We start from the raw sequence: 14,018 nt of genomic DNA, 5'->3' as shown, positions 1-14,018 counted from the left end.
TGTCGGCCATCGATTTTGTTCTGCATTATTTTTTGGAAATCTGGATGGCAGTAAGAGGATTGCCTCCGAAGCTTCGTAACAAACTAGCTTTGTCCATGATTGGATCCTTTACCGGGAAAGTGGAGCAGTTTGATCAAGTGGCTCTCTATCGTAAGGATGAAGAACAGCGCATCCGTCTGGTGATTAACTCAAAGCGTCGCTTCAGGTTCTACTGTAAGTTTTCTTTCTCTCCTACTGTGGTGGTTAATTTATCCTTTTTTTATGAAAGGGTGAAAGGATTGTGCAAGAGCTGTGGGTTGTTCATCCATGATGTGGAGGGATGTGATCTTCTCTTTGTTAAAGATAAGGAAGACTTGCCGGTATCGACACCGGTGGGTGAGATGGAGGGGCTGTCACTTGTGACGGCAGTGGAAGGTCCTCATCTTGGTATTGCATCTAAGGCTTCTGGTACTCCTAGGCCTCCTAGTAACCCTAAATTCCAGGAGACCTAGGGTTTCTGTCCTAAACTATAACAAAACAAGCCCTCCAGCATATAAACCAGGATGCCTTCTTCTCACATTTAAACTTTGGTTTTCAGGCCTCAGATCTGCTGAAGAACAGAGCACTGTCAATCCCAGTGACAACGGCACAGGAAATTGTGGAGTTTAGTGGCCACAAACGGACTACAGGGGTAGCTCTGCTAAAGCCGAAAAAAGTTTGTTGTTCCTTCCTATACCAGAGCTGCTGGTGAATGAAGATATTGAACTATCCTTACCTCAAGAGCAGGGTCGTTTAATGATCTCTCCTAAGAAGACAAAGATTGGCATACCTAAAGGATCCAAGAACAAAAACAAAGCTGCAAAGAAGGAGGAGTTAGTGGTAAAGCCTCATTCTAAAGTGAAAGGTAGGAAAAGATTTCTAAGAATGCTTGAGGAGGAACCTAAGGGGGAGTCTCTCCCTGTGGAGGAACCAATGGGAGCTGCTCCTTAGATGGATTTGAAGAATGGGTCTGCTAAAAAGGATGACAGGGTGGTTATGGAAGATTTGAGTGATCCTCCTAACCCAAATGTCTATGCTTCTGCTTCTGTTCTAGTTGAGAATGTGACTACCTCTTCTGAGACATATGTCCATTGATTTAATTTCTGCTTCAGTGAGAAAGATCGACGAGAAACGGACTACTTCTTGGTTACTTTATTCTTTCTTGGGGTAGTTTTGTTTTCTTGTTTTTGCGCTTAATTCAAAAGGGGCCATGACCACTTACCCAATTTTAGCCTAAAAATTGTCCACTTACTCCAGTAAGAGTTTTTATTCTCATTTACCCAATCTAACATCTATTGACAGTATTGCCCTCATATTAATTAACAATTACTCCCCTCATACTCTCTCTCTCTCTCTCGACTCCCCTCAGCATCTCTCTCCTCCGAGACTCTCTCTCTCTCTCTCCCCACCGTCGCTGGAATTATGCCGGAAATCCGACTCAAGACCAGAACTCGACGCCGCCAGCTCACCGGACTACAACCCAGACCGTCGGAAAACCTGTTTCTGCTCCACTCCGACACGATCCGACAGATGCTTGACGCCGACGCATACCTCGATCAACCCTACTATCAATCTCCACCTCTAGCCCCTGCTCGACGTCATTCTCAAGTTCGGCAAGGCGAGGAATCAGAATTCTCTCTCCGATCTATACTGTTTATGCACTCTCTCTCTCTCTCTCCAGCTGTACGACCAGATGCCGAGCGATAGGACCGTTTGAATAGTCGGATTTTAGGTCGGATTTCCAGCGCACTCCTTCTTTGTCTCCACCGACCACCGGTCCCGGTCGCACCAAACACCGATCTGGTGCCCAGAGCAAATTCTGGGTGGCCAATTTTTATTTTTATTTTGGTATACTGTGAGCTCCGACAATGGGGAAGGAAAAAAAAAAAAAAGTGAACATGTAGACACACTAGGGCTTTATAAAGGCACTTACTTTGGAATTAGTTTTAATTTATATCAGTGGCTTTATTTTCTGTTACAAGCAGGTAATGAACATGTAGAATTGGGGAAGGAAAAAAAAATGAACATGTAGAATTGAACATATAAATTGATCAATTGTGCCTGTAGTGTATTCATTTTAGTTTTGGGAGTTTATGCAATTCACTAGAGGGCAATAATATGATTATTGGGGGGGCAATAATATGAGTATTGGGAGGCAATAATATAATTACAGAGTATTATTAGGAGGCAATAAAATCAGACTCCGGAATCCGGTCACCAGTCCGGTAGCCGGATTCGGGATTCCGGTGATCGGTCGCCGGAGTCCGGTCACCAGAGTCCGCGGCCGGCCACTGGTCACAGGAGTCCGGCAAGGTCTCCACTCTCCAATGACTTCTCTCTCTCAGTGACAAAGAAGGAAAGGGCAAAATTATCCCAAAAATAAATAAAACGAATAAAAAAATACTTAATTGGGTATTAGGGAAAAATATATATTAAATATTGGGTAAGTGGGCAATCTCTTAGAGTGTTTGAGTAAGTGGGATTAATTAACCCCAAAATTGGGTAAATGATCATTTTCCCAATTCAAAAAGGTGGGTGTCCTAGAGATGTGCTTAGTAGTGTGCTCGTTTAGGGGTGTAATTAATGTATACTTTGCTGTGTAATGACTTTTTCTGAGTGCCTTTACAAGCAAGTCATCATTGTACTGCTTGCTGAATTGTATAATGAATTACCTTTTCTACTCAAATATTAATAATAAAATAAAATAAAAGGAGAACAAGTGGATATAAAATACTTTCTTCTTAGCAATATTTACCACATAAGGCAACTTTCATTATAAAACTACTTTATAAAGAAATTAAAATTAAAAATAAAACCAAAGAACAAAAGACTTCTTGCACCTCACCTTCCCATTGTCTCAATTCCAAAATCACCAAACACCCGGTTGAGCATCTGTTCATATACTAGCAATCTGTGGCCAAGGTAACAGACAAACACATCAAGTACAAGAGTTCTTCTTTATAAAATTTGAAACGGCACAAAACACAAAAACATAGTTGTACAATGTTGATAACACAGAATTCAACCATTAGAAGATTAGGTTGTACAATTTCTACACTACATTCATGAAATCTGCCAAACTGTCGTTGATTTCTCAATGTAGTTAGATACCTATACATATCAAGCCTGCATTTCACTTCAGCCACTTTTTTCTGGAAGATAATAGTCGGAGCAGAAACCATCTTGCATTTATTTACCCTTTTTGAAAGATAGAATTGGTGGGGTAAACAAACTATGACCATTTTCTTCAAGTTTTGAGCATGCTCGAGAATATACAAGACCAACTCTACTGCATTACGCCCATGAGAAAGCTCTATCATTACCTCCTTAAGCTGATAAACAAAATCCAGGTTCTAAAACTTCCAACATTCCTTATTAAATCCGCAAGCCTGGAATAGCAACAAGCAGATCAATTAAAAAAAAATCAAAAGATACTAACAAACAATTTTTAAAATAGAAAGAATGGAAAAGTTATTCCAATAATAGCACTACACGCAAACATGATTATACCATAAGCTTTAGACATAACACTTGACACTGACAACGAGTTTTTACTTTTTAGAGATTGAGCCACATGCTTTAGCTTACCTTTGGTTAATCAACGAGATCAGAAGTATATGTGCTTATGTGCAAAGTATTCAAATTAGCCATTCCACTTAGCAGAGAGACCATTACAAGGACTATGTCATCATTCAAGCTCCCAATGTGCATACTCAAGAAAGAAACATCATTCAAGGGAGAAGGCGTGGAACTTTCGCTGAACAGTGCCTACAATATTATAGAGATGAAGGCAAACTCTTAATAGAATTAGCACCCAAAACCAATATAAGTAACAATGGTAGTAAAGTTAAGCTAAATGCCATAAATTTCCAACATATACAATTATACATGAGATAATTAGCCCCTTTCAAAAAAAAAAAAAGAAAAAAAAAATAAGATAATTAGTCAAATAATGATGCTTCTTAATTCTCATAACTCATTTATGAAATCAATGCTTATATTTTTTTTTTTTTTTTTTTTATCGAAATAGGTCAGCCCTTTCATTAAATTCAGCAAGCAGTACAAAAACGAAACACCCCTTTGGGGTCGACAGAAAGAATCGTTCCTCAGAACCTCCCTAAACCCTATTCTAGAAGAATAAAATCCCGAAAAGTCCCCAGTACACCCACCTTTTAGGAAATCCACGCACCATTATTCTAACAAAAACCAAGAAAACCTCGAAGCAGACATAAAATGGATTCAACTAAGGCACTGGTTTTTGCGACCCAAAACGAAATTAAACTAAACTAGCTATAGAAGGTGATGCATCACCTTCCACCTGGCCCTCTGCATCAGAAGGCATCACCATCTAAACAGCCTCACCCTCTTCCATCTGCACAGCATCAAGCTTACTACCAGTTGTAGCATCAGATGATTGTAGGGCTGAACCATTCATCAAGGATTTTCCACGACGCTTATACCTTCGAAGCTTTTTCACTTCTTGCTCATCTGCATTCTTAATTCTGTTTTTACTGCCCTTGGGACGCCGAATCGTCTTCTTCTTTGGCGAAACCATCAACTTGCCATTTTTGTGCTGCAGGACCAACGAAACATTCTCCTCCACTTCAAGCGTAGAGTCAGGAAAAGCCAAATATTTCTTACCAAAGCGATCCAAACTGATTGCAGCTTTTCTTTTCCTTCCAACTAGCACCACTTGAAGGGAAGAGAACTCCACCCTAGCAGCCTCTTTTCCAGTCCCTACCGAGGCAGGAAACATATCACTACTAGAATTTTGTTCATAGACATCGGTTCTGGACCGATGTTAAACTAATTTTCGACCGATGTCTTAGTGGGTGTAGAGAAAAGTATAGACATCAGTATAAGCGCGTTTTCAACCGATGTCCCAGACAACAACCAACAACGATTCTAAAACACAAATCGATGTATAATCGTTATAATCATCATAATCTTATATGTTAACTATATTTAATTCTTCATATTTTCACATTTTATGCTTAATAAAATATATCTCGAACAATACCTAAGTGAACATTTAAATCGATTACAATTTCAGAAATGATGTCTAATACTGTCGTAGACATCAGTGTTCAAAAACTATTGTTGTTCTTGGCCATTTTTACATGCATCTTGCCACCTTATTTTCCTAAGGACGATGTATGTGGCCTTAGGCAACATCGGTTACTTTATTAAGAATGATGTGTTGTTGTACAGGGGACATCGTTTTTGTTCATGTAAAACGATGTTTACTGGTTTTATGTACATCACTTCTTTTGATATGAACTAATGTGTTATTTCGTCGTAGACATCACTTCAGGTTTTTAAAACTGATGTTCTGTGTTTCATGGTAAATTGGTTTACTTTATAGTAAGTGATTTGTACGTTGACAATAGATTACGTTTTCGTGTTTATAAATCGATGTACACTGGTTTTAGGTACATCGATTTTGTGGGCACATTTCGATATGTTGGTAATCATGAGACATCGATTTTTATTTTGGTACTGATTTCTAATCTCTAAATTGAGATTGCATGCAAAGTTTGCATCTAGCTCCGGCTTTAAAAGGATATCTCTAAATCCTGAGATGTGAATTCCAACATATCCCCTGCAGAAAACCAATAATAAACAAATTAGACTCACAGATCACTCATACAATCAGATATTATGATCAAATTTCCAATTCAAAATCAACCAGCCAGAAATAGTTGAAGAATCTTGGGATCAGAAACTTACTTCTTGGCTGATTCGCCTTTGACTTTAGCAGCAGAGTCAGGGGCCTTCTTGTCATCCTGCTCCTAAACCCAAATCCAAGTAAAACTGAAACATAAATAGAGATGAATCTCACTTTATTTACTCTATAACAGAGTGCCGGCAATTTCAATAGACAAGGAACAACAGAATCTGCATATTAATAAACAAAAAATTGCAAATAACATGTGTAAGCAAGATAACTAGCTTAACATGCACACAAGCGACAGAGACCACAGTTATGAACCTTATACAACACAAGGCTACGAATAAACTTGACTTCTTCTTCACTACAATGTCCCTCTTCTTATTTATCATCAGGGAACTCTTTCACAGAAATAGGAAGACATATTCGATCTTCTAAGTTCATCAAGTCTTTAGCCCCCACCTTCACGAAAATCGAAATCAGAAACAAAACTACCCCATATAATTGCAACAAAAGCTCTGAGCTCTACCCATTAGTCCATTACAGAACAAAACAAAAGTTAATACAAATTTCAGATACCCTTAACACATTGATCCATGTCAGATGCTTCTCTTCGAACCTGTGATAAATAATCAAAGCAAACCACTTTCCAATCACCATTCAAGAACCCATTTCCAAAATGTAATGAAACTTCAAAAGACTTCAACCTGTCTTAAGCGAAAGAGCTTCTGAACAAGGCTTCTGGGAATCTCGGGGCATCACCTGGTGACCCATTTAAGCGTCGTCGTAGCTGAGGAGGTGGAGGGTTTAGTATACACATCTTTGAGAGCTCTCGTCCCAAAGCGGCGCCGTTTACGGTGGCAGTGAACGGAGGTAGAATGAACCACTTTTTGCGGCCCTTTTTTTTGTCTTCGAGAAATGTTTGGGTGGTGGCGTAAGATCGGGAGTAGTGGAAAGGTGAGATGAAGAGCCTATCGCCGACGGATTCGGCGGAGGAGGAGAGTGGAGCAGAGGGCGGAGGAGACCAAAGCGAGCCTCTTCAATTTCTTCGACTCTGCCAATCTCAGATCGAGGCCGGCTCAGGATTCAAAGCTGTTACTTCAATTTCAGATCGAGGTCGGGCTTTCGGCTCTTCAGATTCCAGCGGAGAATGGAGGAGGAAGGTTCGTGAAGTTGATAAGGAGCTCGAGTTTGGGAAGGAGGAGCTCGAGTTTGTGATGCTGGGGTTGAGAATGGATATTAGGGCTTGAGGCAAAGTGAGAAAGTTTTGGGGTCGGGCCGAGTGCTTCTTTTTTTTAAGTGTGAAAATTTTAAGTTTTCGTCCCCGCGTCCTTGAATTCATTAAAACACTTAGCGCGTCCACGAAAATGAGGTTCCCGCAAATTTTCAAATAAAACTTTTAACACCGGTCATTTTAAGAACTGATGTTAATGGTATACATTTAAATCGGTATTTTTCTAAAACGATGTTAACTTACTTTTTTACATCATGTGCAAGTCTAACCGATTTAAATGATGTGATGTAAATGAACAGATTTCTAGTAGTGTATCCAATGACTTCGAGTAAACCTCAGTCGGGATGATGGGAAGTGGAACAACAGTTTTCAAAACCTGGTCCAGCAATATAGGAGTTCCAAACATCTTGGAGCTCAACACCCCTTGAGTTGACGCCAAGACATGGCTGCCAGCAATATTATCAGAGAAACCTGACACCTGCTCAAGTGAAACCAGAGCGTTACAATTTCGATCAACCACAGTCTTCATCCCCAACCCCATACCAGAACCATCCAAGGGATTAGGGCTAACATCTACCCCCGACGTCAAGGACAAGCCAGCTAACACCGCCATCGGTGGCTTAGCCTGAATTTCCTCCTTCTCCTTAATCAGCAGCTTATCACAACCTAGGGCATCATGAACAAATAACCCGCAGTCACGACAAAAGCCCTTGACCTTCTCATAGATAAAAGTGAGCTCCAGTTTCACAACTAGAGAGAATTCAAAGACCTTCCAGACACGAATCCGGCGATGGACATCGAAGGCTATCTTGATTCTCTGTTCTTCTTCTTTTCTTTTTAGAGCGTTCGGATCCAACCGGAGCACCCTTCCGAGCAACGATCCCACCATGGACAACGCCGTCTTGTTTCTCAGAGCGAAAGGTAGTCCCTTGACCGCAACCCAGGTTTCCATCATGTTCAGAGGCACCTCCTCCACCGGACTGAGGTCGTCATACTCTCCCACCACCAACATGGTGTTTCGATAGAACCAAGGTCCCCCATGCAAAATTCGATTGCGAATAGCCTCACTCTCGAACTGGAAGACAAAGCGATCTCCTGCATCCTAAATAGTGAGCCCTGCCCTGATATGCCAGATGGTGGATATGGTGCCTTTGAATCCCGGCAACGTTGCTTTTGGTGCCAACAACCGCCCTACCATATACCAATTACCATCCTGAAAAGGAGCAGCCCCTGCCGCCCCCAACGAAACTAGGGTTGAATCCGAGCACGTCAACGCCGTAGCAAGACCTTCCATCACGTCTGCCATAGAATGGAGAGTGAAAATTGATCAAGAAAGATGAGATTTTTGAGATTTTGTCGATGTAGGAATACACCGAGAAACCCTAGCAGAGACGGCTAGGTCAGAACTTTGGGAACTTTACAAATTATAAAGATTGTCTATTACATCAATGCTTATATTTCTGGTAATATTCAAAAAAGGGAAAACGGAAAATAGAGTTGAGAGAAAGAGAGGGAGAGAAAGAGAATACATAAAATAGTTTCGGAATACAGTAAAATAGTTTTAAATGATTTTCAGTTTTTAATTTTAGTGCCATATATTATTATTCTCTACATCTCAAATCTCTCCATCTTTATCCCCTCTGCGCTTTCCCACCAGTTGTTTTTTTTTCTCGTTTAATTACAATAAACCAAGGAATAAAAGTACTATAAAAGAGCCCCTTATATAAATTGCAACTTAGGAATAATCTAGACCAGAGTGTACACCGCTTCCGAACAAAATTTTCTCAGTAATCTGACTTTTCATTACCCCTAGTGTGACCAGTATTCTAAAAGATATGGCATGAAACAACTCATTCGATGTTTAAGAAACAGAAATTAGCTTTCCGTAGTATTTCCATCCCTAGCCTCACACATGCAGTACATTCCACAAAAGATAATCTACGTAAGTCCAAAACTCCAAATTGCAATATATCTATTTTTTTAATAATTTAAGTCTGAAGAGGAGTGTATCTTTACCTTTAGAGTTTCTTCGAGTAGAATAAGAGTTTTAGTTCTGGATATACTGCCAAGAACCAAAGATACATTGTCAAATTTGTACTTTTCCCTGTGCTCCAGAAGAATCTCAGCTTTTTCTAAGCACACTAAATCCCCCAGCTCTTAGTGATCCAATACTTTTCCAAACCATTTCAAAGTTTTAAGATTTGGAGCGAAAATGTTTAAAGATCTGCTGCTGGGCTTATAAAATCCCCACTCTATATGTACGTGAACAAGTTTCTCACCTGAGATGCTAAGATTGCAGAGGTCACTGAAACCATGAACCACATAACTGAGTAATTCCAAATATGAGCTTTTGATGGTCATGTTATCTGCGTTAACCTCAAAAAGACGCAAATCCTTAATGCATTTGCAGGAACTACTCGACATCCATTGGCAAAACCTCTCATCCACTCTAACATGTTTTAACTCTAAGCTTTGGAGACTAGTGAAAGAAGCAAAGGTGCGCAACTTAAGAATTGCATGGAAGTCAAGCACTAGAGACCTCAAAGATCGACAAAGAACAATGCAAGAATCAAGATGGCAATTCTATAGTTTCAGGTGATGCCAATTCATAACCTGAAATTCAAGCTCTTCAACATTACACCTTACTACAATTTGATCCACGTGATCAACCGAAAAATCTCATCAGAGATGCCAGAAGAGAAACCCCAACTAATACGAACACATCGCATCTTACTATTCCACGATGGACCAAGAACCTACCAATACAATTCAACAAGCCCAACTGATCCTGCTTGTTTCCTCCATTATCATAGATATCAAATGATGGGTTGGACAGATACAACTCTCTGCACCTTTTGGAAACACCACTCAGTTGAGTGAGTGCCCTAAAATTGAGGACTGAAAGAATATGATGAGCCACATTGTCTGGAAGACCACTAAATTTGTCTACTTTCCTATCCCTATGAGCTACTTGAGCTTCAGAACCTCCAACTGCAGATAACATATGCCTCTGTTCCATTATACCTAGTATCTTCTGCTTTTGCTATGCTAAAAGCACCTTACTTTTTACACCTAAAAAATCCAGGATATGAAATCAGAACTATGCATATATATGAAATCAACAACACCAACTCTAGAAGCATTTATTCCTCGGGTTTTCTTGGGGGGGGGGGGGGGGGGGGGGGGGATGGGGTGTTCAGGAAGCAACAGAATCCCCAATTTTCCAATACTGGTTACCAAACAATTAGCAGCAAACTATGATAAAGGAAAACTTTGTCAAAAAAAAAAAAATGATAAAGGAAAACAAGTTAAACAACAAAGAAAGCTAGCTTTATAGTAGATGCGTTTTACCTGAAATACATTAAAACCAAGAGACAATTCTGCTCCGAGAACAAGTCTGAAAGACCAAAGCGGGTTTTAGGGTTGGAAGAACAAAAGGGACAAGATCAGAGAAAAAGGAAATTTACATGGCAGAGTCAAAAAGGGTCACTTTGCTCTCTCACTTTTTTTTTTTTGGGTCAACTGAAACTTTTCGCTAAAGAGGCCAAGTCCAAGAATCAATACTAAGGAAAGCCCAAACCGGAAGGTTGAGTCCAAATAACATGGTCCAGCACTGTAAGCCATACAAGATGTTTGTTGTAGGGCAGAAACATGAACTAGGAGGGTCAGGATTCATATATTCATCATTAGTCGATTATAACACACACACAAAAATAAAAATAAAAAAAATCATAAAATTGCATATCTTGATCGTTAAAAAAAAAATTGCATATATTCGTTTATATATCATTCTTCTGATAAAAGAAAAATTATAAATTATTACAATACTCAAATATAACAAATTCCTCTAATCCAATCATCACTTTTTATGATCTTCATGGTAAATAAGTTAAATTTATCAATCTCTAAAAATTTCTAATCTATATAGAGAATTAAAGAAAGTTCTTTAACAAAAGGCTCTCACGGCCGCTCAAACCTAGAAACCCTAGCGTCCAATTCCGGCATCTGTGTCGGCGACTTCTGCAACCACACCCACCAATCTTTACTCCATCTCGCTGCCTATCATGGCCAATATCGATTCAGTTACCCGGAACTTTGCTACTTCGCTTGCCATTGCAAGCAATGACGTTGTTGACATCTCTACCATGACTGAGGGCGGTGCACAGCGTACTTCCCAATCCTATCTCTTGGCACGACCCCTCACCACGAAGCCAACGACGGCGATGGATCTGAAGCGTCACTTCCGGCGTGTTTGGGTTTTGAGTCAAGGCTTTAATGTTCAGCAGAGGACACCAGATAGGTTTCTGTTCTCTTTTGATCTTAGGAGTGATTGCCGAAAGGTGTTGATGGGTGGACCATGGAGTTTTAATCGGACTCTAGTGGTATTGCAGCCCTATGATGGTATCGCACCACTGAGATCGGTGCCTATGCTTGATCTGTTCTTCTGGGTTCGTATAACTGATATGCCTCCAGCTTTTGAACAGAGGACCACCATTGCCAATGTGGCTACGATGGCGGGAAAGTATCTGGACATTGATGGAAAGCTCTTTGATGCCACAGGGGAGATTAGGGTTCGTGTATCCCACTCGATCATGAAACCATTCTATCTGAAAAAAAAACCCTAAAGTTTGCCAAGGGTGTTGAGCAGGAGGTGCACTTTCTGTATGAGAATATGGTGGGCATGTGTGATAACTGTGCTTGTGTCTTTCATGAGAAAGGCCCATGTAGCCCTAACATGATGCCATCTGCTGTGAAATCCATGGAACAACAGGTTGCTCGTAAGCTAGATCTCACTCAACAGTTCCTTGGAGTACACGGCCATCAGTTCAAGGAGGGAACTTTTAGGTTTCAGGGCATCACCACGCCTATTTTGCCACCGGTGGGTCGGTCGTTGTTTGGGGGTCCTGAGTCCAGCAAGCCAAGAAGGCCGGTGATCATCAAACATGCAAGTGTGAAGGAACCTACTGTTGGGAACTCCCTTGCTCTTGTTCCAGTTGTGGCAGATGGCCCAGCTAAGAGGGGCAGGTCTTTTCCCTCCCCACAAAAATTGCACTTCTTGATGTCTGACTTGCTTGAAGGTAGATCAAGTCCAGTTGCTTCTGCAAAAAAGGTTCGGATGCCTGAATTCTCCTCGAAATTTAGCGCTAAGTCTTTGGGCCTTGTAGAAACTCCAGGAGGTATGTTGGTATCGGCTGAAGTTATGTTGCCAAAACCATCACTTGAGTTGCCAAGTACAAAAAAGAAGAGGGGAAGGCCTTTGGGATCCAAAAATAAAACTCCTAAGGCAACGAAGGTCTCTGCTGAAGAAGTCCTAACTGTTTTGTACTCAGGCAAGCCTCCAAGCCCTAGCTTGAAGGGCAAGGAAAAAAGCTAGTTCATTGTGGTAGGAGCCTATTTACTATGTCTTTGATTTTCCATAGTTTATAGGCTCACTTTTAAATAAGTGAGCGGTTAGTTCGAATATAGATGGTCTGTCTCTATGTATCGCAGTAGTTCTCTTGCTACGACTTCTTGATCTGTCTAGTTGAAGGCAGCAGAAGGATATGTAATGGCCATCTTGGCATGCGTTTAATGAAATCCACCTTTCAAAAAAAAGAAAGTTCTTTAACTGAATTGAATTGAATTTATTAACAAGTAAAAAAAAAAAAATGTACTCTCTAGTTGATGTTGAAGTCTTACCTTTTGTAGGAGAGAAAATTTGGAATGAATTCTTTGGTGAAATATAGATATACATACGTAGAAAGATGACTGAGAGAAGAAGAAAAAAAAAAGAAGGTAAAAAACCTAAATATATATGCATAATCATTGATCAATGAATAAAATATAGTAAAAATTAAAAGAATAGTGGAGCTATGCAATTTTCCAAGTTGTAGATAATTGGTAAATGGGACAAAACTGTTCAACCATTTTGTTTTCCTTTATGTAGTAGGGTCAAACAACATATTAAAATATAATTTTTGTAAGGAAATCTTTTATATTTCAACCGACCAGTGATAGGTTTCAAAAACTTTGACCCTTCTTGCCCTAGTCTGTTTACACCATTGCTTGTAGGGCACATACTTCTTGTTAAAAGTTCTTTATATTAGTCTTAGCAATAAGTCGTCTCCAGCTACAATTCATGTCTTATATCTGAGATTCTTATGCATATATATTTGAGGAAATTCTTTAAATATTGTACTCGGTAGCTCCTAGCTAGGGCCTAGGGCTTAGAAAGTTAACCAAGAAGCAACATGTGGGAAAAAAAAAAGGCTTAAGCAGTTAACCAAGAGAGTGATTCTTGCGTGGGGCAGCCGCACCGCCACGTGGTGCGGCAGGCCAATCATTCCCCTAGCAGGGGGGTATTTTGGGTATTTCACATTTAAAAATCAGGGATAATTTCGGAACAAAGACAAAAATTTCTTAAATTTGATTGGGCAGCCGCACCGTACACGTGGTGCGGCTACCCGCACCTAAGAATTGGCCTAACCAAGAAGCAACGTGTGTAGAAAAGAAGCAACGTGTGTAGAATTTTTTTTTTCCCATGTGGGTATAAATCATCAACACACCCACGCCACCGCACATGTGACGAATTGGCATGTACACATGGGATAAACTAGTTCTAATACCATGATAAAGTAATTTGGGGTTCACATACAAAACCAATTAACAATGGATGGAGTGGCTCAAAGTCATATAAACCCATAGGCAAAGTCCTATTTTTTTCATGTGGGATGTTATATATCCTCAACACATTCGTGTCTTTTGATAAATGGATACCTTCATTTCTGGCATACATATATGTAAATCAAACTTAAATTATGAAGCATCTGATATATAGAGTGTTAAAAATATTTTATTAACAAGAAGATGAACTAATTAATAATAACTTTGTGAGGAAAAAAAAATAGTCATATGAAACGAGTGTTGAAACGAGTGTTGTAATAATTAATAATAACTTTATGCATAATCACGGTGGTACCAATAATTGAAACGAGTGTTGTTTCCAATCAACATATTCATCTAAGAAAATGGCCGCCCCTCTTCTCATCAGCTTGGCTCCTCTTCTATAAATTCAGCAAACTAGAATGCTTTTAACACCAACAATTTGTAGCAAAA

This window comes from Rosa rugosa, chromosome 7, assembly GCF_958449725.1.
Source record: "Rosa rugosa chromosome 7, drRosRugo1.1, whole genome shotgun sequence".
NCBI classification, from domain to species: Eukaryota; Viridiplantae; Streptophyta; class Magnoliopsida; order Rosales; family Rosaceae; genus Rosa; species Rosa rugosa.
The sequence above is the reverse complement of the archived record's forward strand: the minus strand, read 5'-3'. Positions refer to the sequence as shown.